This window comes from Trachinotus anak, unplaced genomic scaffold, assembly GCF_046630095.1.
Source record: "Trachinotus anak isolate AG129_WGS33_773 ecotype Australia unplaced genomic scaffold, CSIRO_AGI_Tana_v1 ptg000010l, whole genome shotgun sequence".
In the NCBI taxonomy this organism is placed as follows: Eukaryota; Metazoa; Chordata; class Actinopteri; order Carangiformes; family Carangidae; genus Trachinotus; species Trachinotus anak.
Window position 1 is genome coordinate 21517501 of NW_027273861.1, and position 25135 is coordinate 21542635.

Genomic DNA, 25135 nt, shown 5'->3' on the forward strand with positions numbered 1-25135 from the left:
TCCATTTTTTCCACATTTTCTCTCCCTGCCTCCCGTCTTTGCAAAGCCTCCATTCTTTAACCAAATTCTACCACACACAGGGCTGCTGTGTCAGAGGGGGGCCCTGCAACACAATTTAATTGCAATCACTTACCAAACCAATGAGGCTACTTAACAATACATCTATTTGCACAGTATGAACACACATGTGTCTTGCACACACTCACACATACACAAAAAGACAGACTTTCTAAAACATTTAACACAATAATTATGGAAGATCGGAAAATTCCCCAGTTATTTTCAAAATTCAATTTGATCATATACCCACATAATCCCTACATTTATTCACAAATGCTGACTGGGTCATTAAAATTAACCTTTTCACTTGGCAGGTAGGAGGCAAGGGAAATGTCCTTTTTATGTGGTTATTTAGGAAGGACGACACACACACATCCAGGAATTAAACATGCTTTGGCAGAACGTAAATTTCCGTTTTATGTGGCAATACTTTCTGCTAATTGTTTCCCTGCACCTTGATCCCATAATTAGGCCTTTACTGATTACCTAATTACCCAGCAGCAGAAGGGCAGGTTGACGGCAACATTTCAGCCATCGTTCAAAGGCTCATTATCCCTCTGAAAGTCACTCTCTCTATCTCCAACCCCCCCACACCTCCATCCCCATCCCCACCCACTCCTCTATTCCCTGTACCTCCTCTCCTTCTCTCTTTCCTCCTTTCCTTTTCCTCTCCTTGCATCACCTGCTCTCCTCTGCTCAGTGCACTGAGGGGAGCAGGGAGGAGGTATAGTATGTGGACCACAACGCTCTGCCACCCCTCTGCATTTGTCAAGCTGTCCGTTACAATGGCAAGTTTGCCACATCGCAACTGCCCCTCTGACAGCCAAGTTTATATTGCAATGGGAAGCCGCATGTTGAGGGGAGTTGGGGAAGGAAGAAAGGAGGGAGGGAGATGCAGGGGTAACAGGCATAAAGGAGGATTGGGGGGCAGGCAGAAGGGGGTGGAGAGATGGAGAGAGAGAGCTAAAGGGAGAATGAAAGAGGTAATTTATAGGTGGTGGGTTTGATTTGCACTGGCGCTCTTGTCTCACGGCAAGATATATGTCAGGAGCAGCTTGGAGGAGGATGGAGGAGGGGGTCAGGGAGGGGAGGATCCTGCTCAGGCTCTCCCACTGCCTCAGGCCCCTCCTGGGCTTGCTCAGGTGCACAGAGCCTTTCTCATTTCACTGCACAGTGGGGCCTCCAGACATGGCACTGCAATGAGCCCCGGGGACACCCCCTACCTTGCTGCTCACCCTTCTGTCGTTCAATCCTTTTCCCTGTATCCCTAAGAGTTTCTCAGTCTCTATCTCACCCTCTTCCTCTGCCTCACTCCTTTCACCCCTCCTCTCTCCCGGCAGGGCAGGCCAGCAGACTAGGCACTGAGCACTTTTGTGTCACCACAGCGATTCGACTCAATGCGGGACAACATGGTTAATCACTAATCCAATTTTGGGGGCCCTGTGTGCCAGCGGGGTAGGCTCTGTGCTCTTGTCACACTTCATTAGGACCATTACATGCTATTTTCTGTGGGTTAATGTTCTCAGTGACACACTGAACACCTACAGGGCAGGTAGGGAAGACAGTAGAGGGAGCTAAAGAGATGTACGGGCAGGGATAAAAATATCCCAAAAAAGTCAACCTTTCAGGCAAGCTATGGACATTTTTGTCCTGCTAGACAGGTTTTGAATTGTGTTGACCAGCTTAAAAATGAGCCAGCTGTTGTAGTGTACATAGGTAAGGATTGTTTATTTCTGAATTTGTAATTTGTGAATATATCAAATATGAACTTTATGTATCACTTTCATGGCAACAAAAGACAATGATAATTTAGTTTCTTTAAGTTATTTTTAATTTTATTCAACAATTATTAAGCCTCTTTACAAGAGTTCACAACCAAAAATATTTGTGTATTGTGCAAAGAACTTTTGCTTCTTTTTCTGTCTCTGTCTCCCCCCATGTTGTGTGACCAGGCCGATGATCAGATGGGTATCCTAGAGCTGCCGGTGCATCTGCTGTGTCTATATCATAGAGTCTAATTGGCATGAAAAGAGCCACACAGAGCGCTAGCTTGCAAGCAGCCCGTCCTATTATCCCCATGGACATCTCATTTAGGGGGACTCATGCAGGGAACCTGAGCTCCGACTTGCATGGTTTAGCATCTTTGACAGGAACATGTCCTCCTGAATGCTGCTTTAGTGACGCTTATTCAAAGAGCAGTGGGGCATGCAGAGAGAGGAGGATATATATTTACAGGGACATACTCACAAAGGCCTTTATGTTTATAAGGAGGATTTTATTCCTAAGGGTTTTGTGGGTTTTTCAACATAACAAGTGGATCCTGAAATTGATTTAATGGGGGTCAGTTAATAAAATGGTTATATTATCTTAAATATAGGTTTTCTTTTTTGATTTATAAATGACATGTTTTAGCTCAGTGAATATATGTACAATGTAATAAATTAAATTTTCGACAAGTAGATTGATTAGTGCATGGTGGGTGTAAGAATGCTATTTGACAATATTTACAGATTAATGGAAATTGTGTGATGGAAAAATATTCAACTTACAGGCCAAGAATAGACATTCTCTTTCATGAACATTGATTAAAGTCATGAATCTTAGTGAGTGCACAAAGGACTGAGAAAAAGTTAATTCAGGTTTTTTCAAGGATCACTGGAATTGCAAAATGGTAATATAATAGGGAAAAGTACATGTGGCTTGAAAATAGAGTGCTCTATGACAGGGGAAGCTTGCGGGAGGTTTGGAGAACACATTCATCTCATGTGAGATCAATAGGAGGCAGTGGGGCTGCAGCGCAATTGATCCATTTTAGACTATGCTATCAGTTCAATGTATAATTCAATATAATTGACTGGGCTTGTAGAATTTTGTAGTATTGCAAATTGAAACTGATTTTGATTTGGTTAAATAGTTTATGATTTAAAAATGTTAAGGATATTCTCTATTTCTATTGTTAAGAACTGATGTTAGATTTACTTAATTGTTGCGTGCGTACCATTAGCTTTGGGTTTGTCTCCCTTTTAAACTTACACTTGACTCTGTTCCTGCTTTCTTGTGTTCCTACATGCCTGTCTCTCATGTTTTTCACCAGTTTACCTATCTCATTTGTTTACCTTCATATTCGCAGTTGGCCGATATATGTTTTTCCCTCTACTGTCTTGTCTGTCTGCCTGGCTAATTACTGTTCAGCTCTATCTGTCTATCTGCCTTTCTGTCTGACTGCCTGTCTTCCAGGTCTTTATCCTGTCTATATCTGCCCACCCGAAGGCCCATCCAAGCCTCCCTCCTGAATAGGCTTGCAGCACTTTAACACAGTACCTCATTACAGCGTGTAAATAAAGACGGATGGCCTGCGATATTCCCACAAATTTGTTTCCCATTACACTGGGGTCAGCTGTAATTGTGGATGGCGCACAACTCCCCTGAGTGTGCGTACAGTTACATTCATATTAAAGTTAATCAACAAGGGGCTAACAAATTGTCCTGTAACCCCCCTCCCTCCCCTCCCTCCCCACACATGATTGGGGTGGACATTCATTCTCAGCGGGCAGCTACAGTAGCTGCAACGACAGGAAAAGTGAGAGAGAAAGAAAGAGAGACTATCTGGGTAATACCCCCATTTCTTCTCTTTCTATCGCTCTATTACTCCTGAGAGGGCCACAGGGTCTACTTAGCCCATCCAGGCCTCAGGCAGTGGACCTATGTGTGTTGAATGCGACATGATAAATGTGAGAACTTGCATGTGTGCAATATGCACTCTGCATGCAGAGTGTTTTACACAGGCTTACAGTACTGCAATTATTTTGATGCATGTACTGAAGCGTTTGTCCATGTGTGTATGTGTTGCTCTCACAATACTGTATGTGTGAGACCATGTGCAGTGTGCTACTAAATGAGAGCAACTGTAAATGTGACTGTTTTTTTTCTGCCTATGCTGACAGGCAGCTGCTCTTAAGGACTTTTAAGTGCCTCCTTATTGCTGCTATTATATGAGTCCTCTAAACGGTGAAATATATCACATTATCACACTAAACATGGCAGGCTCCAATGTGGGGTACAGTGGTCTGAAGCTGAGGCCTTAACATTGTCTTCATTGCACACTGATAGTACACTGTATTTTACCTTTGGACAAACAAATATTAGCCTAAATTTTCTTTGCACACCTTTCTCAATAGCGGGACTTTGTTGAGATGCAGAAATAATGGGTGCTGTTCAGTTGTAAATCCTGTAAAACAATAGGTCCTATTTGGTTTTGCAAATAAATGATATTATCCACAATATACTGACTTCTATCTTTGTGCTGAATAAAAGAAACTTGTTACTTTCATTAATTCAATTTTAACCACTACACTTCTTAGCCATGTTTCTATAGCCAAGTCTAAAACCTCCACTACACAGGGTAGCTGGGTGCATCAAAGAAATATCATTAGTATAATTGTTTTATGTGAAACTGGCTCTTATTATATGTGTTATTATGAAAAGCCTGTGAAGGAGAGGCAGAAGGGTAAAGAGAGCTCTGTCTGTTTTTGTATGCTCCTGCAAGCTCCCATGATCTATTAGAGAAGCTGAGGATGAATGAATGAGCACTACACCCAGAGAGAGCGCAGCAATAGTTTCTTCAGTTCCCACCTTATTGATTTCTGCAGGAAATATAGAACCCTGGGCACGGAGGTAGAAGAGGGAGGATCACACTGATATTAAGTCGTTTTCCCATCTTTTCCAAAAATCTTTAATCAAAGTTTAAGTGAAATACTAACATGCCACTTGACGTGACCTTTTAGCCCTGTTATGAATCACCTGTTTTTGAGCTGAGCTGAGTGGCTAAGAGGGCTTAGAGATATTTCCTAATCAAAAAACACTGCAAGAAAAGAACAAGTTCTATGGCAGAGTTAAATGGCCACCGAAGGGCTTGTTTGCTGTTGACCTTTGACAAATGCTAGACAACAAATCTATGTTTAAAGCACTTGCCCAACTGGATTCCTTTATAGCACTAAGTGACTCCTGGGAAGGACAAAGCCTTGAAAAGTGACTCCAGCCCAAACCAAGAAAGCTCTACTACACCAAAACAAAGAAAGATACAGTGCACTTCCTGCACAAATATGGCTCTATGAAGGATGATAAACTGCAGGATGGGGGATACATGTCTACTGGGACGAAGCAAAAAGGACGATTTGTGAGCATACGAGTGCCTGGTGTATAATGACAAATATCAAATCAATATAGTGACCTTAATTTGCCCAAAGCATAACTGTGATGTAGTACACCGTGTTTCGATTAAAGGAGGTATAAAAAGATGGTGTCTGTGTGTTGCGAGGGCAGGGAGGCCATGCCCTTTTGAACCCTGGCGCACACGGAGAGCATGGCAGCCATAAAAGGAACAACCAGCCCTGTTTGGTCATTGAATAGGCTCCTTATGGCTCATGGGTAATAATGTCACGCCTCAAGACGTTTTTTAAAAAGAGCTGGCGAATGATAGCTACCAATGTGTTCCGCAACACTGGCAACATTATGGCAGCAGAGGAGAAAATATAATAGCTTGAATATGCTATGAATAACAAAACCTGTCAATACTCACCTCTAGAAGAATTGCTGATCAGACACAGTTCATGTAAAGTGTACGTGTGTGAGTGAGAATTTACGACATGTGTCCCTATATGTGAGAATGTGTGTATTTTTGTGCGTGTGAAAAAGTGATGAATCCCAGTGTGTGCATGTCTTTCAGTGTGTCTGTTGAATTTGTGCCATGAACTGGGTGGAGCAAACTGTCCACTTGAATTCCTGTCTGCTGGAATTAACTATAAGACTTTTGTCGCATTACACATAATATAATATGATAATATGATAATGTTTCCTGTTTACATTACCACCAGCTTTCACTACAGTAAACAAACAGTCAAATCAATGACTATTAAGAGTATTATCACTTGAATTGAGTCAAAAAAAAACTCTCACTTTGAAAATCGCCCCTGGCCTCTCTTAAGACTTGAGGGAGGAATTTTTAACTGAAGGTGTTCTGTAATTGAGTAACTCAGGACATAATTTTAAGACCACTGAGCTCATCATAGAGTCTGTAAATGAGTCCATCTTGTTTGGCTCTTGGGTGATAGCAGCCCAGGGGCAGAATTGCTCACACAATGGAATCATTCGGTTAGAGCTTAGCCCTTAAAACAACATGCCACTCAATGATCCCAGTAATCATACTGAAAAACAATGCCGGGACACATCAGTCAGGGCTGCGTGGGAGGGAGTTTGGCAGGGGGACAATGATGCCCCCATGGTGCTGTCCCGTTGGGAAGACGTTCCCAACAGGACGGCTCTTTCACAGCCTGACCTGGAAGAGAGCAGCATGGTGATTGGGGGTGGTAAAACTGAGAGGGGGATTAACAGCAAAACCATCTATCTTAATAAATTCTTTTAAACCTGTACAGGGTGCCAGCATCTTCTTATCTCAAAACAAATGAATGAATCTGACAGTAATTTGAGATTTCAGAATTATGGAACTTGAAACCAGCAGATTTTCACTGGAAACTAACACAAAATTCTTATCAAGTCTCCTCTTGTTTTCTTAGTTTCTATGATGTACAATTCAGCAAGATAGCCATGCAGCTCCGCTCCATCTCAGTCTTTTCCAAAATAAGCCAACAGATTCTTTGAGCTCTTGAATTGAAAAAAAAATCCCCAAAATAACCCTAAAACTTCTGTTGGCAGTGCTACAACAGAAGGTGTGACATGCATGACACCTGCAAGTGTCAGTCACATTTAGCCACCTTGGTCACATTAAACCATTAAACTTTTTGTATATACTCGTTTGAGAAGGATCATGAAAGGGTCAGCCAGAGAGACCGGAAAGATGTAAGGAAATTGGTATTTTCTGGGGTTGGGAAGATTTCAGGAGGACTGGGATAAAGTAGAGGCCCCCTGGGTCATAAATACCATAAGGCCTCCAGCATATTACCCAGTGCCAGGCCAATCTCTGTTCATTACCACTCCACGCTACTCAGCACTTCATTTAAAACCCACATTCCTCTAATTAACACACACTGCTGGGTACAGATGAACCAGTACAGAGCCTTGTCTGTCTATCCTTTGCTTTTACTACTCATTCAATTACATGTCTCTGTCATCACATTTCTTTTGCTCTTGATTCTTTTCTTCTCTTTTGTCATTTAATTTCCTGCTTTGTGGAAATTTCCTTCTTAAGTGGGCCCCTTGGAATAAAAATGGAAAAACTGTTATTAACAACATAAAGTAAAAATAATTCAATTCTATTTTTCCAAGTACATTTACTAAACATAATTAGACTCCAGACACACTTTTTTGGTCTTGTGATAGCTAATAAGAGAAGAAGGAAACATGACTGTATCAGAATCTGAAGAAACAGTTTGTCCAACAAATTGGATGTGGTAAATGTTTATTCATTTATCATATCAACCAATTACACTGCGACAGAATTAGCTCCATTAGAGTATCAAAGGCGAGTATTTAAAGAAAGAAAGACATCGATTTCTCTGCTGCACTTAAACCTTCACATGAGCTTACATTAACTGACTCTGGGTGTTTTTCATGTTAAATGATACCCATGAAATGGTACACGGTGATTTACATGATAGATACACCAGAGAGAAATGAAATTTAGATTTTTATAATGCCCTTCATATTCGAAACACACAGGAAAAACCAGCCATTCATCTGAGCTCATACAGTTTTCACAATGCATTGTCTGCTGTTATTAAAGGAGCCTTCTGTGCAGCTTAAAGTAAATGATTCTGCTTCTATCACAGGCGCTTATGTAGATCAGATGATGCGTCTACTGATAGGTTTGTAATGGACTTTTCCTGTTCATTAACTGAGTTATAGCTTCAGGATTTTATGCTTTGCGGTTCTAAATTGAATAATACATCTCCAATGTTTAAAGTAATATTAATATTTTCAAAATCAATGTTAGTAAAATTTTATGTACACAGTTGTATTTGTTGATGGCGAGCCGCCGCAAATAAAGATAAGATTTATGAAGGCAAGGGTCTCCTCTCTCTGTACTATTATCACAAGTGAAATGCAGACCATAAAAAACTTTAATTAAAATTTTAATTAACACCGGTAATCAATAGGGTGTAACATAACATCTCACATATTCTCAGTGGCATGGAGGAAAATGTAATCAAACAAATACAGAGGGACCAAATATGATGATTTTATAGGCTAATAAGCCCAAGGTAAGTGTGGCAGGGCGAGTGGGAATGTCACAGTCACTTTCTTTTTTCCCAGTGGGATTGTGTAATACGCTAAAGGATTCAGTGCATCTGTTTGTTCTTGTCTATATGGGCTTTATACCTTATTAGATTATGTTAATCTGAATGAACCACTTTTTTTGTAAATTTGTAATATGTCAGTTGGTAAGTCCCAATATTTGTCGGTTTTATTTTGAAACAAAACCTGCATGTTTTATTTTGGTTTTGAATATGTGATTATTAAGGCAAGCTATGAAGAAGAAATGGTCTATTAAAGCCAGACACTACTATGTAATCCTGTATACATTACAATCCACGTAGAAAAGTGGATTAGTTTTTCTATTTCTGATCACATTTTCTTGTGCTAACATCAACACCAAAAAAAATGTTTATTACATTGACAGATCTACGTCATTCCTATAAATAATTGATATATCAGAAGCTACTTTTTGCCAATGGTGTCTCGAAGAAAGAATAGACACACAAAACTGTTGCAGTTTGTCATGTTTCTGAATGACAGCATGGGAACAGGCAGTCCAAAGGGAGCACAATGGTTTGAAAGAGCTATTTTTGCTATTGCTACATAGCCAACGTTGCTATTAACAACTGTTTACTTACCAGCCTTACCAAGATGATTCAGCCATTGTAGTCTTTACACGACAAGAGGCTACAGTACACCCTCTCAACAATGCGACTTCCTCAGGGTTAACTGGACACCTCAGGGGCTCGATATCTGAATGTGATGAGATGGACCAACCAGGCCAGGGATAGGTAGTTACCTTGCTAACTTCAGTAGAACAAAAGAAGTGATAGAAATAGAAGCAAAACAAAATGGTTGCTTTCCACCTCTTTCCAGCTCTTGGTGAGTAAAGGAATAAAGGTTGATGCTGAACTCGCAACATCTCCTCTAGACTGGTTAGTAAACAGCTGTTAATGCTAACATTGGCTATGCAGCAATAGCAAAACTTACATATAGCTCCTTTAAGGAGTGAAAACATTTACCTGGATGAGACAAACATACAGTTACTGTGCACCTCTTTGTCCATCAAACAAGAAACTACAGATATCTTAAGCAGTTCGTTTGCATTCAAAAACTGTTGAGATTCAGTCAGATAAAGGGAAAGGCTTTCAAGAGCCTACAAGCAGCTGTGGATGGCAGATGATGATGAGAATCACTCAATCTACTCTACTATACTCCCATTGATGACACAATCAAATCAATAACTTTTGACATTTATACTATTCGAAGAATATATAATCAAAGTAAAAAAGATGAGTATGACATAGAAAAGGAGAGTTCTATTTCATCTTTGATACTAACATTGCAGTTCCTTGCTGGATTGTCAATGACACATCCCCACTACATCTCCATCTCCATCTCCAAGTGACCAAAATACCAAAACATGCCCTTGGAGAGGTTAACATTGCTGCGTCTCTGGAAAATGTTAATTTACATTCACAATGGTGGTCAAGAAATGTAAAATTGTCATCTGTAGAATAAAGAAAAATACACAAGCAGACAACAAAAGCTTTGAAAAACAAGTCAAAAGTATGTTTTAAGGTACTGCAATATTTCAGTGTTTATTATAAACAATGTATTTACAGAGAATTTGAAAGGCAGATGTCTAATAATTGGGAATATCACATAAAAAGACATTTATAAAGTCTATTCAAAGAGAAGGAAAAAATTGATACTGAAAAGGGAGATATGCTGTAGACTACATACTCTGTTAGGGGTTGAGTGGACATAGTCTAAAGCATGAATGTTGAGTGAGAGGGAACAACAAAAACAGTGTGGAAGAGAGAGGGAGAAGGAGAGTATTAGGGTAATAGTCCCTGAAGATTGTCTGCCACTCTCATCCTTCGTCTCCTACCATTTCTGTCTATTTCTTCTACTTTTGCAGAGGTAATCTCCGCCACAGCTTGATGCAGGCATACCTCAGCTCAGCCAAACAATAAATAAACTGGATTGGCCAGAAAATGGGAATTGCATATAAGGCAATAAAGCAAATTTCAATCATGCTCCATTGCTCCTTTTTACATTGCAATGGAAAGTAGGTACACTTGTCCATCCTGAGGTCAATGAAACATAGTAAGGGGGGCTCAGCTCAGTTTATGAAGGGAAGGTTGTATAAGTAAATGGGATTTTACCTCAGACTTCCCCCCAGTTATTAATTATTTGTCTTATTTTTTGATGGGTGTTTAATCAATAGGGGAATAAGTCATTAGGAACATCAAAGGAATTTCACACCAGTTAACTTTATCAATATCTAATCAAGACAACTATTTTTTCCTAAACTTAACCGGTGCTTTGAGTTGCCTAAACATAACCATAAAAATATTAGTCCTACTTTAGTTGCTACAAGGGTTAAAAGATATCATAGGCAAAACAAATCAAAATACAGTTTCAGTCAGTGTTTTGTACATACATATGTTCTGTGTAAACATTTTGTGACTTTTGCTGATTGTATGATTTCTAGGAGACATTGCTCAAAGCATAATAAAACTCTGCCACCATGATCCTTGTATAAAATTGAAATCTCCAATTTTGACCTTTTCATGATTTCATTAAGCGGATATTGATTTCCTCTATATGGAAAAACTAACATGACCCTTGAACCAAGTGTAAAAAATCCATAAAAAATGTTTTTAACAGGCAATATCAGTACATATTTTATTAAATATACATTTGCGTCTTTAAAATAAGCAAAAAGGGCATCACATGTTGTATTTATCAGCTTCTGCAGCTCATGTAGACGCTTTCAGTTTACTTGTTTCTTATTTCTGTACAATTCTGTAACCTTTAGTCTTTCCTCCAGCTGTGTTGTCTCAGTGTGTGTAGGTATGTGAAGGTATGTGTCAGGATGAGTGTCAGGAATGAGCAGAGACAGTACAGATTTGTGTGTGTGCGTACACTGTGTGTGTGTGTGTGTGTGTGTGTGTGTGTGTTAGGTAGGTGTGTGTGTGTGTGTGTGTGTCTATGTGTGCAAGTGATAAAAGCCCTTGCTCTCTAGACCTCAGAGTAACCCAGCAATGACAAATAGTTTCCCTCTCCCTTCCTCTCATCACTGCCCTCGACCCTAACTGCGAATTTCATCTGCAAACAGCTCGATTCGATGGGCAAATGTTTGTCAGGCTGAATATTTTTTAAGTAAATGTTTGCACAGTTGTTTCTGCTTTCTCCATTTTATTTCTCTCTGTGATGATCTCTCCATTTTTGGTCTTGTTCCCTTTCCTCTGGGTAAAAAGAGAAAAACTCATCAAAAACTATTTCCTCTCATGGTATTTTAATGTCATAATGAAAATGGAGCAGTTTAATTTGTTTAAAGAGTTTAGTTTTTCCAAGGAAGTTAGTCTTACTCTGTCTCTGTGTTGATTCTCACACAAATACAGAGCACAGATGGTGTAACTCTCTGTGGAAAAACAGGCTTGCTCCTTCTCCATCCCCAGTGTCAAACCTGCTGGCTAGCTTTCCAATGAACAGATTTTTTACAGCTCACATCTAATAAATATTTAGGATTAACTCAATGAAACGATGCAAACACAAATGAAATGTATTTAATGGGCATCCTGTCCATTGGAGGAGTTTCAATAGGGCACCGCTGAGGTGTGAAATGGCTACAACAGGCAATATAACACTCACATGGTTTCTCGCTCGCTCTCTGTGTCTCTTTGTCTCTCGCTCACACACCCTCATACATGCACATACACAAGGAAAAAAAAGCACCTAATATTTTCTGTCAGCAGAATTGTGCATACCCCCAACCTTCAAATAATTTACTGCTGTGTGTCTATAGAGTGTTTGGCGCAAAAGTGTCACTAAATCTCAGCCCTCAAAGTCAAACGTCAGGTAAACCACAGAGAAATAATGTTTATTTTCTCTCAGCCCTGGCCCTGTTCTTAACCATGCTGTCAGTGCACCAGGAGCTCGTATATCTTACAAATTCCCCCATGATCTGTACAAGTAGCCTTTGAAAAGTGACTCGAAAAAAACACACTACGGTTGATTCTTTATTACTTGCAAGTCCTGAAACAATGACACACAACTTTTACCTATATAACTATTATAACATATTCATTGTCATTCATTTAAATAAGCTGTCTGATTAACTGAAATAATTATTGCAACATTTGTTATTAGTTACATGATAACATGTACCTGGCTAGCATCTTAGTTGTCATGTACAGTAGTTGTCATGGCTAGCATCTTAGTTGTGGAGGCCCTCTTCCTTCCTTCCTTCCGTCCTTCCATCTTCCTCAGTTACAAGCAGCTTTATTTATTTATTTATTTTATTATTTATCACTGCTTTGTTGTTACTTCCCTTCTTTCAGTGCTAGTCTCATCTTGACAGCCACAATAGGACTCACCTCTAGCTGTCCCTAAAGGACACAGAAACAGAAAACAGGGCTGCACCCCAAGAATTTTCCTCCATTTTTATTTATAAGCTTAGTTTACTGATCGGTCAGTAGGGCATGCGTTAGCTTTTAGGAGTGCCTTCTATTGGACCACAAGGCAAACTACTTCAGACGCTCTGATGCACTTATAACCTGTAAATATTAAATTTAAACAGGTCATTACAGTTTAAATATTTTATTTTCTCAGGCTTTTGAAAAAAAGTTTGAGTTTTGAATAAAAAGTGACAGCCCTAATGGAGACTTGTAAAAACTCACACCAGGGTGTACGCTATACCTGCTGGCCCCCTGCTATCTTGAAATAGGATAAATTATTTTAAATACATTGACATTTTTCATTATTGAAATACTGACTATAAAAGTACTTGTTAAAGATTGTCTTTTTGTGTGATGTGGCAGACAATAAAAACCTCACAGTTGACTGTTTTTATCTTCACTTGTTGATGGATTTGGGCTTGAATTCAGTACTTAGACTTCTGATTGTGTCCTCCTCTCTCTTTCTGAAAATCATAATCATTACCAGCCACCCTGGTGGCCTAGAGGTTTAACATGCTGACCACAAAGTCCAGCCAGAGACTTTTGTTGCACGTTGTTCCCCATCTCTCCATCCTCATTTCTTGTCAACTCTCTAGTAAAGGCATAAAATGAAAGTACCAAGTGACACTTTATTAGACTACTATCTACATGCTGCTCAAGGTCTTTTTGTGTGCGTAGGCTGTGTAAGCATGCATGTCTATGTGATAAGGGTTGTATTTGTGTCCTTGAGATACACACACCAAACTATTCTCCCGCTCTCTAAATGATTATGTCTGCTTGTGCTTAACCCCCCCAACCCTATTCACCACTTTAATAGAATTTCTCAACCCATTCGACCCCTTCACTACCCACCCCCCTAGTCCAAACAGCCTGCCCCATTTCACTTAAAATCCCTATATCATAAATGCATTCACACAAACCTGCACTGTGGAAGGAAGAAAGGAAGAGGGACAGACAAAAGCAAGCAGGTGTATGCAAAAGCCTCTAGCACACCCACAGCCTACACACCACCACTGTCATACATACTTTTTTCAGCTCTTAAAGATTCACAATGGGGCATTCTCTAATAACAAATCATTTCTTTCAGAGTATGCTTTTTAATCTGGCCATGCTTGACAGGGCCCATCCTTTCCGTTGAAGGCAAAGACCACTTAGAGGCCAGGCCAATAAGGCCCAGCAGCCCCCTGGTCTGACTGGGGTGATTTGTCAGGCCCCTTTGGCGTGCCTGTGGTGGTCACACCGATGGATTTATCCCAAGGTAAATGGAGATAGCCCACACCGGCCGTGGGCCCGGCACTCTGATTACAGGCCCTCTCTTGGAGTTGCATTGATAGATGTTGCTTGTGTTTATCTATTTACAATGCTACTAAATCTGTGAATGCAATGTAACATGGGGAGAAGGGGTACGACTCAGGGGGCTGAGTAAGGGAGGGAGCAAGTCCTGCATGGTTTGATTTATGCTATGCTATGCAGAGCAATAGAGAGGCAGCACAGATGAAAGGTCTGAGATGAAACAGCTCGGCGGGGCGGAGGTTGTGGTTTTGCATTGGGGTCGAAAGGCCGCAAGGATGACTCTCATGCATTTCTCTCACTGGGTGCTGTCCACCATGCCATAAGAATAACAAACACTCAGCCAAAGGAATGAGAGGAGCGTTTCAGGCACACAGGGGGAAACAGAATGTACTTTCGTGACAACAATGGGGAGCCAATCGGAGATGCACAGTGGTGAACATTTATCCCAGTGCTCCCACATCTATGCTGAAGAGCAATTCCAGCCACGTACAATCACTGGGACAGCTTTGGTTCAGACAGCCTCTTCCATCTCATTCCCATCTAGCCAACCTAAACCAGCTCTGCTCCACAGCCTTATAAAAAAATATTAGATTACAGCTATGATAAAGATTAGTTGATGAGAAGGAGGAGTAAAATTAGACAACTAAACAGCACTGAAGAAATCACCACTGAGATTTTAAAAATGGAGTAAAAATACTGAGGCATAACAGCATGTTCATCTACAAAATATTGCAAAATAAATTCAGCTGTCAAGGGTCAAATTTAATCAAAGCCTCACATTCATCAGGAGTCCCAGTTGTATATTCTGTCCATGGTTTTGTTTCTACAGATTCACACATGCAAACAGCATTTCTTCTTCTCTGTGAAGTGGTTAAGCAAGGTTGCACTATGGCCCCACTGATCTCTGATAACTTGCTGGCTCACTTGTTTCTTTGAAGTCTAAGGATGATGAACAGCATCACTTATGCCTTAAATAGCAATCAAAGACCAAAGTCAGCAGTCATCAGGATCCAGGCTCCAAAAGTGTCAAACCAAAATCTGGCCTTACGACAATGTCCACTTTAGGAAAAGAGTGAAAAGAACCAAATTTGACAAACACTAGGTGTGTCAGTGACTCCAAAGCATAGACCTACAGAAAAGTTCAAAAGCTTCAGTTGTCTGAAAAGTGTGATATCTGTCAGTACAAACCATCAAGAGCCCCTAGGTGGACCCCTTGACCCTGACCCAGGAAAATTGGATGGATGGATGGAAAAAGGTCATTTGAAAAGGATAATTACTGACACTAGGTTAAAATACAGTGTATAGTCATCAAATACAAGAAAGGGTTTGCAGCATGTTCATGACCCTACAACTTGGAAAAATGGTAAAACTGTGTTCAGAGCTGAATTATGAAGTTAGTAATTCCTTTTAATTCATTCTGTTTGAGCAGAACTCTGCTGTGAATTTCTACTATTTTCACTGGTCAACTGAAGCAGTGACGCTGCATTATGTACAGATCGAGTACAGTCCTTCAGTATATCTGTGGTGAATAACATAAATCCAAGAGAAGGACTTTGGGATGTGTGCGTTACATTATTTGAAAGCTGCTTTATTCAGACCACAGAGTATTGAAGAAACACCTCTTCACTGACTGAAAGGAATTCCTCTTAATCTCCAGGGCACAGTGATGATAACCTTGTTGCACCAAAATATAATATAAAACCAAACTTCATAGGTGTCAACAGTGGCATAGTCGTCAGTAGTAAAAGCCACTGGACAGCTGACTCCCCAACAGTCAACAGTGGCTCCATCATTGTCGATCTCAACTGGCTAGACTGCTACATGCACAAGAAGCCCTGCTGTTCCTAACCACAATACAGAATCCCCTACTGTATACGCCCACACACCCCAACAACCATCCTCTTGCCCCAACCTCTGTGAAAGCTTATGTATGGCGCTCTCAATGTTTCCTCAGCCTATTGAGGTAAAGATAACTGTGGGTTGTGAGAGCACTGAGTGATTATACATCAGTAAAATCACAGGGGGTATATATCACTGCCACTGGGACACACCCACTGGAATGAATTGGGTCAAATGAGAGCAGTGCATCGGGCAGGGCACATTGACAGTTACTAATGCACCTCCCATGGCCACTAATAGGGGTGTACAAATTGCCAGAGGTTTGTAAACTTTGCCTGTTTGGGGCAGGGGCAGTTTGCAGGAAGCCTTGCAGTAGTGATACAGGTAGGTAACTAAATCAACACTTAAGTGGTATACCAAGATGAAGGGGTTGGACTCCATTCAAACAAAGAGGAGGGGAGTTCCTTCCATAAGCATCTGTCTCCCCCACAAGACAGGTAAGATAGACTGAGACAAATAGAAAAGATGGAAGGTGGGGGAAGAGGAGGATATATCTGAAATGGACTTCATCAAGAGAAGCCAGACGTGTAATACACATAAATGGACAATTTCAATGTCATTACGCCCTTTGCCCAACATCAACCATATTTTAGTAGCAAGTTAATTAGTTTAATTCAAAATGTATGTTTGCATATGAGAGATGGAAATCAAGAATTCCTCTGAACCATTGATCTCCCTTATCGATGTCGGGATGTTTTTCTGATAGTTTTGCATATTGCAACAGTTATGTCAAACTCATGTGTCTGCATTGCTGGAAACTTGCAACAGGGAGTCGTGGTGAAGTGGAAGAAAGGGCCCAAAGTATGGCAGTGGTTCTGAAACATATCTCTATTTGTGTGGCCCGTCCAAATAGATTAAGACAAACATGGCAGATAAAATCATTGTTTCAATTTAGGTAAATCTTACATTAGAATGCCTTATTTCAGTCCTTTCAAACTAATTTTTGACCACACACCTGCTTGAGTTGTGTGTGCTACAGTAACTGAGCAGGGAATAGAGGTTTCTCTGCCTATAGTCCACTGATTGTCTCCATGTGAGGTGTTTATAGGATATCTGTAAATTGTAGCTACAGAAAATAACTGTACTCTTCCCCCATAAACTGCCAGAGTCTGTGCATGCACATCAGTGCAACTACCACCACCACAAATACATTTGCAACCTGTGGGAAACACTGTGTGGTTTCATTTCATGAAGAAACTGTTATAATGTCTTTAAAATGGTAATTTCAAGTAAGGGTGAAAACACAACAATATGCTGAAACATCTGTACATGCAACATGGGCTTTAATTACAGAAATGCCATGTATTTGACACACTATGCATGAGTGCCACTGCTTCACCAACCAAGCAACATGTCCATTAAAGAGGGTAAATATCCTATGTCAACATATAACATTAGCACCATGCAGACAGGCTTAGAAGATATGTACTTTGACTAAGAAAACCATAATGAAAATGAATGCTGTGCAAAATATTCTCCCAGAGACTCAGTTATAATGAAACAGTTGTGCTGACACTGAAAACCAGGGTAGGCCTACGTTTTTCCACACAAAATAATTGATCAGGAATCACTGAAGGAATTAAGACTAAAGATCTGATAAGCAGAATTGGCATTATCAATAAAATCTCATTAATCCAAACCCAATTACATATGTATCAATTTTTTTGCAGATATGGTTGTGTGTAAATACAAACCGTTAATAAAGTAATTTCTGTCATATAAATAACTGAAACCCCAAGTTCATCAATATTTCAAATCAATACACATTACATGTTTACTTCTGGGTCTTCTGAACAGGCTGTAGGAAAATGAAACAGTACCTATATTTAGTTTAGTTATTGTTTTGTGTGGTTTGTCAAATGTCTAAATAATGGGCATAGAAGAAGAAAACTAATGTCTTTCAATTAACTCAATTAATTAAATTAATTAAATACTCAATTTAATCTCTCACAAAAACTTTTTCAGTTTTCAAAAGCTATGATCAGTCTTAACAGTCCAATTATTGGGAAATTAATGAATGCATGTGTGGCAGCTGAGCTGTTAGAAGATAAACAAGTGGAGGCTGAGGAAGGAATGTTACACCCTGCTCTCTGATCCTGCCTCACCACTCAGTTTGTCCTTCCGTGGACCTGTTGTTTTATCACACTACAACACCAGAGAACACAGACACGCTCAGCTTGCAAAGATGCCTCAGGAACAGAGGATCATCAAAGCCACAAAGCCTCTTTATGTGTTTGTATATTTATGGTATTTGAGTTAGGATGTGTTACGCTGTTTGAGTGATACAAAAAGAAAACAAAGGCAGAAAAAGCAGAAATAATACATGCAAAGAAAAAGTGCATGCCAATATCTATGTTTATGACAGCACAAAAGAGGAAAAAAGACCTATATAGCATGTGTGTCAATGCATACACAATTATATTTAAGTTCATGTATTTTTAATTCTTAAGAAGCGCAACACCAGAGAACATACGTGTGCAACTCCTAGATACAGTAGGTGCATAGGACTATAGATTTGTCTATCTGTATAATTCAGTGTGCACAGGCTAAGAATGGTATTCAGAGTCACACCTGTCTGCTGCAGTTTGCACTGAGGCGAAGGGAGGCACAACAGGCATGCAGTGTCTATACAGGCCTGTGCACCTGGAGAGAAGGAGCCAATGGCTGAATGTACATAGAGCAACAACATATAGAAGGGAAAATCTAAATGTTGTAATCAATTCTAAACTAATTACGCTTTAATTCTGTGTTTTTAATTATAATAAAGGTACCCCTTCGTTCACAATTTCACTACACACACTTTAAAAACTAGACATCAGAATAATATATAATGCTATTGACCGGTATTATATCTTTATATCAATGGAAGAAAATCAATACTCTTGAACAGTCAATAGACTGAACTCCCTTTGATTAAGATGTTTTATGAATAAATAGCAGTTCATAAAGTGAGAGTGACTCAGAACACATTATCATGTTATGTATCCTTTAGTTTGACACTGGTGTTCTTAGGTCCTCATACTTCTCTCTTCATGTAATGTTCACAAAACTGGTTTTATTTAATGCATGATGAGTAAATTTTGCAGCCACTGTTGGCTAAGACGTTACTCTCAAGATAAAGCAGGAGGCACTCATTCTATTCAGTCTAACTCTATCTTCAGCTATGTACCAGTATAGTGTGACTTGGCCTGTGACTTGGCAGTGGATCGACACTCAGAAGACCCGTGTGTGTATGTGTATATTTGTGGGTGTATGTGAGTGTACGAAGCTGTGACCTCAGATGTGTACAACACCTGTGTCCACTAAGCATTAGATGTACAAAAGACCTGCAGCTGCTAAAACTGTCTCTCTCTCTGTCTTTTCCTTTCACTGGGTCAAACATGTTTTCAAACGTGCACACACACACATACACACACACACACACACACGCATACACCTTCATGTTGCTTATCCCATAAATATAAACACACCTAAGCATACACACAACATGTTATACTGTATATTTACAATATGCATACACAAAGACATACATCTTCCTACCTCTTACACACCCAAAGTGTATTTTCACATCAAGACACACACTCCCAGTCCATGTTTTTGGCTACTCACACACACACACACGCACCCTCTCTCTCTGCTGGATTATGACATGTTATTAATTGCCGCCATTATCAGCGACAGCTTGCCCGAGAACTGGGCCCTTCTCTGGGGGCGTGAGGCCCAGCGTCGCAGAATACAAAAAAGTGAGTGAGAGAGGGAAAGAAAGAGACACTGAGAGGGAAAGGGCACATTGAAAGAGTGAGTGATGAAGGAAAGGAAAGAGGAGTGTGTGACTGGAGAAAGGGGAGATAGAGACAGTGAAGGTGTAATGCGTCATGCAGTGCGATGCAACACTCTGCCCAAAAGGGATTGTGGGATTGTGAATAATTTATCAGAAAACATTTTTCTTGGTCCTTTCCACAGACTCACAAATCCTCCCTGAGCTCTCTTTAGCTGGGGCTGGAGGTAATGTACTGTGTGTGTGTGTGTGTGTGTGTGTGTGTGTGTGTGTGTGTGTGAGCATGTAAGCTGGAGGAGGATAACAACTTCTGGCTTCTTCTCATACAGAGACTAAATCACCACCCACATACAGCAACATACATGTCAACAGCACCATACATGTACAGTTGTGAATGTAAATTCCTGCACAAAGGCACCCATATGCTGAATCTGTACAACACAGCTTAAGTGCCCAGTGTAACAATGAGAGTTGAGCTTGTCCAGCCTATTTATGTCACGAAGTGTTATTGGATGGTGGATCACACATGATTACAGAGCCATCTTCTGTTCACACTTTTGAAGCAGATGGAAAGATGGTAATTTATAAACAAAGACATCATCAAACTACTAATCTCACAGTTGAATCAGCGGCACAGAAATCTCTGAACCTCGTCACATGTTCACTGGCCCGTCTTAGATCTTTTCCCTGCTCATATGTAGAGCGAGAGAGAGAAATTGATTAGAAGGAGTTTGAAGGAGAATTCGATTGTCAGCAGCGTCCTGGCATCAACTCCCCCTGCCCATTCATCTGTAGCAGCAGAAAAAACAGTTACGTGAACTGTCACACCCAACTCTACTGTTAATTTAAGGTAATTAGCAAGCGAGTGATTCCCAATACATCATGGTGCAACTGGCAGACTCCACAATATTTCACAGTCAATCTGTTACCTTTGCAGCCCCGCCTCTCTTTCCCTCCCTCCCGCTCTCTCTGATTCTCTCATTTCAGACACAGTAACTACACATGCAAACACACATATCCCTGCTGACAAACACCCAAACATACACACTGACAGATACTGACATTGATACTGACAGCGTACTAGCCTAATCTTGTACTGTTTAAGTTACTAAAACACTTTTTCTAAACAAAGTCTTGGAATGTATCAAACTTGGCATTGTTTGTATCTGTTAAAATACTGTAACACATAGAAACAGAAAACTGAGGAGTGAAGACTTTCCAGGATTAACTCAATTAGCTAGAAGTCACCTTCTCCGCAGTGTACAGTAGCTTGGTAAACAATATTTTGGCAATAATTTTAGAGGGACTACTATGAATAAAAATGTTTTTTTCACTGTATAGTTACAGTTGCAAAAAAGATTTTTTGTATTTGCTCAGGGTGTAATTTACTTTGCGGTCTCCACCTTATTTTAGACATACTATGTATCCTGGACCATACCTGGAAGCCTAGACATGCAGAGTCATCAGTCATCTGAGGAGTCATCAGTGAGGCATCTCTACGCATCCCTGTCCACATACATTTGGTCCGGGTCTGACTTTCATGTTTGAGATAGATATTAATGAAACAGCATGCTATCATATTTTAGACGATTGTATGCATTTCAGTTTAATAAGTTTGGGGTGAAGACCTTGACTGGCCTCCACAGAGCCCCAACCTGAACCCCAGCACCTTTGAGATGAACTGGCACACTCACTGTGAGCCAGGCCTCATCTCCCAAAATCAGTGTTGGACCTCAACAATACAGTTTGATATATAACACGCCATAAACGACACTATAAAAACTGTATTCTGAGACACTGTCTAGCCAGCTAATTTCACTAGCTTTGTGTCTAAATTAGGGAAGTGTTTGAAAGCTAAGGTTTGGAAGCATAAAGACAGTGTGATGGGCAAATAAAGACAGGAGAGAAGGAGGAATACCACATTTGAGGGGCTGGTTAACACACAGAAAAGGTGTCAAAATAACAGCTGCATGCTCCAAGGCATCACTTTCATTTCTGACTAAACAAATAGATATCACATGTGTACTAAACATACCACTCCTTGGCTACAAAGTCTTTTAACTTTCTGAGTTCAAAGATGATGATCTAGTGCTTAGGTACGTTTGGTTTAGTTTTCATGTCTGAGAGTGTTTGTTTTCAGAGTCTATGTAGTTGTTAATCTGTGTTTGAGTGAGTCTGTAAATTTATGCACAATAACAAATACTGTTAAAAAAAAAAAAAAAAAAAAAACTGTGTTAACAGCATCCAACATCTGGTTTGTATTTATTCATACATCTCAGATTTTGGAAACAGGACAAGCAGGAACAGCTCATATTCAAGATGCTTCCAAAGAGCTTTTCAGTCAAGCATATTTGCTTTTTAATTTATTATAAAGGCCTATGATTACATAGTTATGAAAACACAAATATATGAAAAACTGTCCGATTTATTCTTACAGTATAAGTCCTATGCTAAGGCCTGTATTAGAAGGGGATTCATTTGGTGCCATGTTTTCTCAGTGTTCACATTAAGATTGTTTGCTATTAAAAACTGTAGCAATTATAGTTTACAAATGTCTTTGCCTCATGTACTATTGAGCACAAAAATGCTTATTTTCTTGACAACTGGTGAAATGAATTGATCATAGAAGTATGAGAATGGAACTGAGAAATACAAAGGCATCTTTAATTATTTTATCTACTGTAAATCTGCTGCTACCATTTGAAACAGTAGTTGGGCTAAATAAGACGTGTAAATGTGCGAAGAGGGTGCAGTGCAGCAGTGGCACCGCTCCAGAGTCATCAAGCTAATAGTTTAATCATGTCCACCATGTTAAAATGTGGCAGCACAATACTTCTATGTTGAACGATTGATAGAAAATCTATAATGGAACCAATAGTTTCATGTACCAACAGGCATTAGGGAGGCTTAGTGCTTTAATATTGTCTTATCTATGGCTCTGCTCAGTTTCAGACAGTAAGTGAACCAGCAGGCCTCTGTCTCAGACAGAGCAGCTGGGGAGGTGTGAGACTACTTTAGCTCGCTGCACCACATCAATCTCTTAGAAGCTCTAAGACATTCACCCACACATGCCTGGACCACACTTGCACTCATTAATACACCTGCCATGTTCCACAAAAGTCCCATGTTATAATAATGTAATGGTTAATAGTTTTGGTTTACCAATAACCATAATAATAGTAATAATAATAATATACTAAAGAAATAGTGGCCATAGTATTATGTGTCTATAGATGGGTACATGGTGAAATTACAATGTATAAAGTATGCATGTCTTACTGAATGCAACTGGATTTGCACCGCCTAGTTACATAATGCTTTATTTATAAGCATTATGGCACTCTTTCTCTCTCATCAAGATCAAATCGTATCTTGTCTGAAATTATTATATTTCAAGCAAACTTAGCTTTAAGCCACAAACCACATCCACATTTGTAGCTAAGATTACAAAAATCTACTTACAGGAAGTACAATACATAAACAAGTGTCCTGAGAGGAAAAAAGTTACAATTTTCAAGAACCAGGCACTAGATAAAGCTATAGTAAAGAAGAGGATTGCACAGTTCAATTAAAAATGCCCTGTAGTCGACTCCAACCAGTCACCAAAACCAATACTCAAATAATCACCAGAAAATGGCAAGACAAAAAAATATCAAGAGATGGAAGTTGAGACTTCAGAGAGAAATATGGGACTAACTGCTTTTTATACTTTTTTGCCTCCCATCATGAGTTTGTTTATGAGCCATCATCAGTTGCTCCTTTTAGGCTGCTTCACTGTCATCATGTTTGGGGCCTTCCAGGGTCTCTCTTGATTGTGTTGGTGTGTGATGGTGTGTGTGCTTCTCTATGAGCGCATAACCAACTTTACCTTATTGTGTGGTTAGCAAACACAGAGAGAATACCATAAACACTCACCCTCCATTGCGTCACGATGGTTTACGTTTCCTGTGGCCATGGCACTGCCTTTCAAAGGAGTGGTACAAATGTTGTTGAGTTTGAGTCAAACTGGAACATGGGGTCCCCTAAGGCATGGATCTTAAAGAAAGAAAAAAGAGAAAGAAAAGTGAATTTTGTATTAATTAATTATGTTATCTACATACAGTGTAGTGTCAAACAACTAGCTTTGCTCTTAATATGTTCTGATTTTTATTTCATTTTATCTTACATTCCTTATGTATTTATTTTCTTTTGTCAATTACATTTCCAGAACCATACTTGAGGCAAATTTCTAATATGAGGTCAAAACATTAATAACACAGGAACGAGAAGAGTATTTTTCTGCTGACACAGCAGTGGAAAGTCAGTTCTGTCACTAGGCTGCTTTTTGGCTCATCCTGATGTCTAATTAGACTGTTAAGAGCCTGTAGAGCAAGTTAGGGTTGGATGACTGAGCAAGGCCCCTTCTACTTCAAACACAGGGACCACAGTGCCTTCCTCTGCCTTTTAACTCTCGCTTGAAAACAGAAGAACTGACTTTTTTGCTTACAAATTGGGGACAACCACTGGGTCTTGGTATAAAGCTATCTTAGGTTCAAATGAAAGCACTGTGTTTTGAGTTGTTTTGATGTGTGTTCATCCTATAAACTTCAGATGGTCATTTGGAAAATGTTAGTGATTCTGTTGACTTTATACTGGTTCCCTAAGCTGAGAACATGTAACAAAACCATGAAGATCAGCAGAGCAAATCTGCCTGAGTGCCCTGCACTGTCTGGTGCTGTCAAACTAGCACCTTGGAGCATTTGGTGCATTCGGAGAATGTGAGATGATTGCACTCGGTTTTTATCAACATTGTCTCAGTGGAAGTGAGACAGAGAGAGACACAGAGGGAGAGATTGGAGCAGTCGCTGGGGTCTGTAACAATCTTCATCTGATTTGTTTTTCCTCCTCTACCCTCACTACCTCTTTTATCTTTTTCATTGTACCTTTTCTGTCGGAGTGAAAATGTGAGCAGACTCAGATCATCAGGTTGCTAGGCAACACTGGCAGTGTGGAGGCACGCGACATTGGGATCTGGGTCCTGTTTTGGTTGGGTTTTAGTCCTCTTTTCTCTATCACCTTCCTGTTGGTTGTCATTCATATATCTTTCTGATCCCGTGCCTTTTATTTTCTCTTCCTTGTCTTTTCTTTTACCCCGTTTCTTTTCCCTCCTTTCTGTCTGTATGACTGCACAGTGGAGATTTCTGTGCCTAGAAGATGTGCAGTGCTTCTAGCCAGCAGGAGCAGCAGCAGCCGTGAGCATTTATCAAAGCTGTGCTCCGTAATGACCACTCAGCAGTGGGGAAATTGAGCTGACCCCGAGGCCAAAGCTGTTAGAGGGGACTGGTGGGAAGGCCAGCAGGGTCAGGCCATCCTTGTCCCACCCACTTAGTGGGCAGTTAGCGCTGAACCATTAGTTTACTGTTTGGAGGCCTCACAGCTATCCCTT

General features: G+C 40.1%; 1 long non-coding RNA gene across 1 annotated transcript in view; it reads right to left on the reverse strand.

Annotated features, from left to right (window-relative positions):
- Positions 1 to 25135, reverse strand: part of LOC139626017 (uncharacterized) — an 83263-nt gene that overhangs the window by 46211 nt on the left and 11917 nt on the right. Inside the window, exon 3 of the long non-coding RNA XR_011692077.1 lies at positions 23626 to 23745. This is a non-coding gene — a long non-coding RNA (uncharacterized lncRNA). The remainder of the gene's footprint in view (positions 1 to 23625; positions 23746 to 25135) is intronic.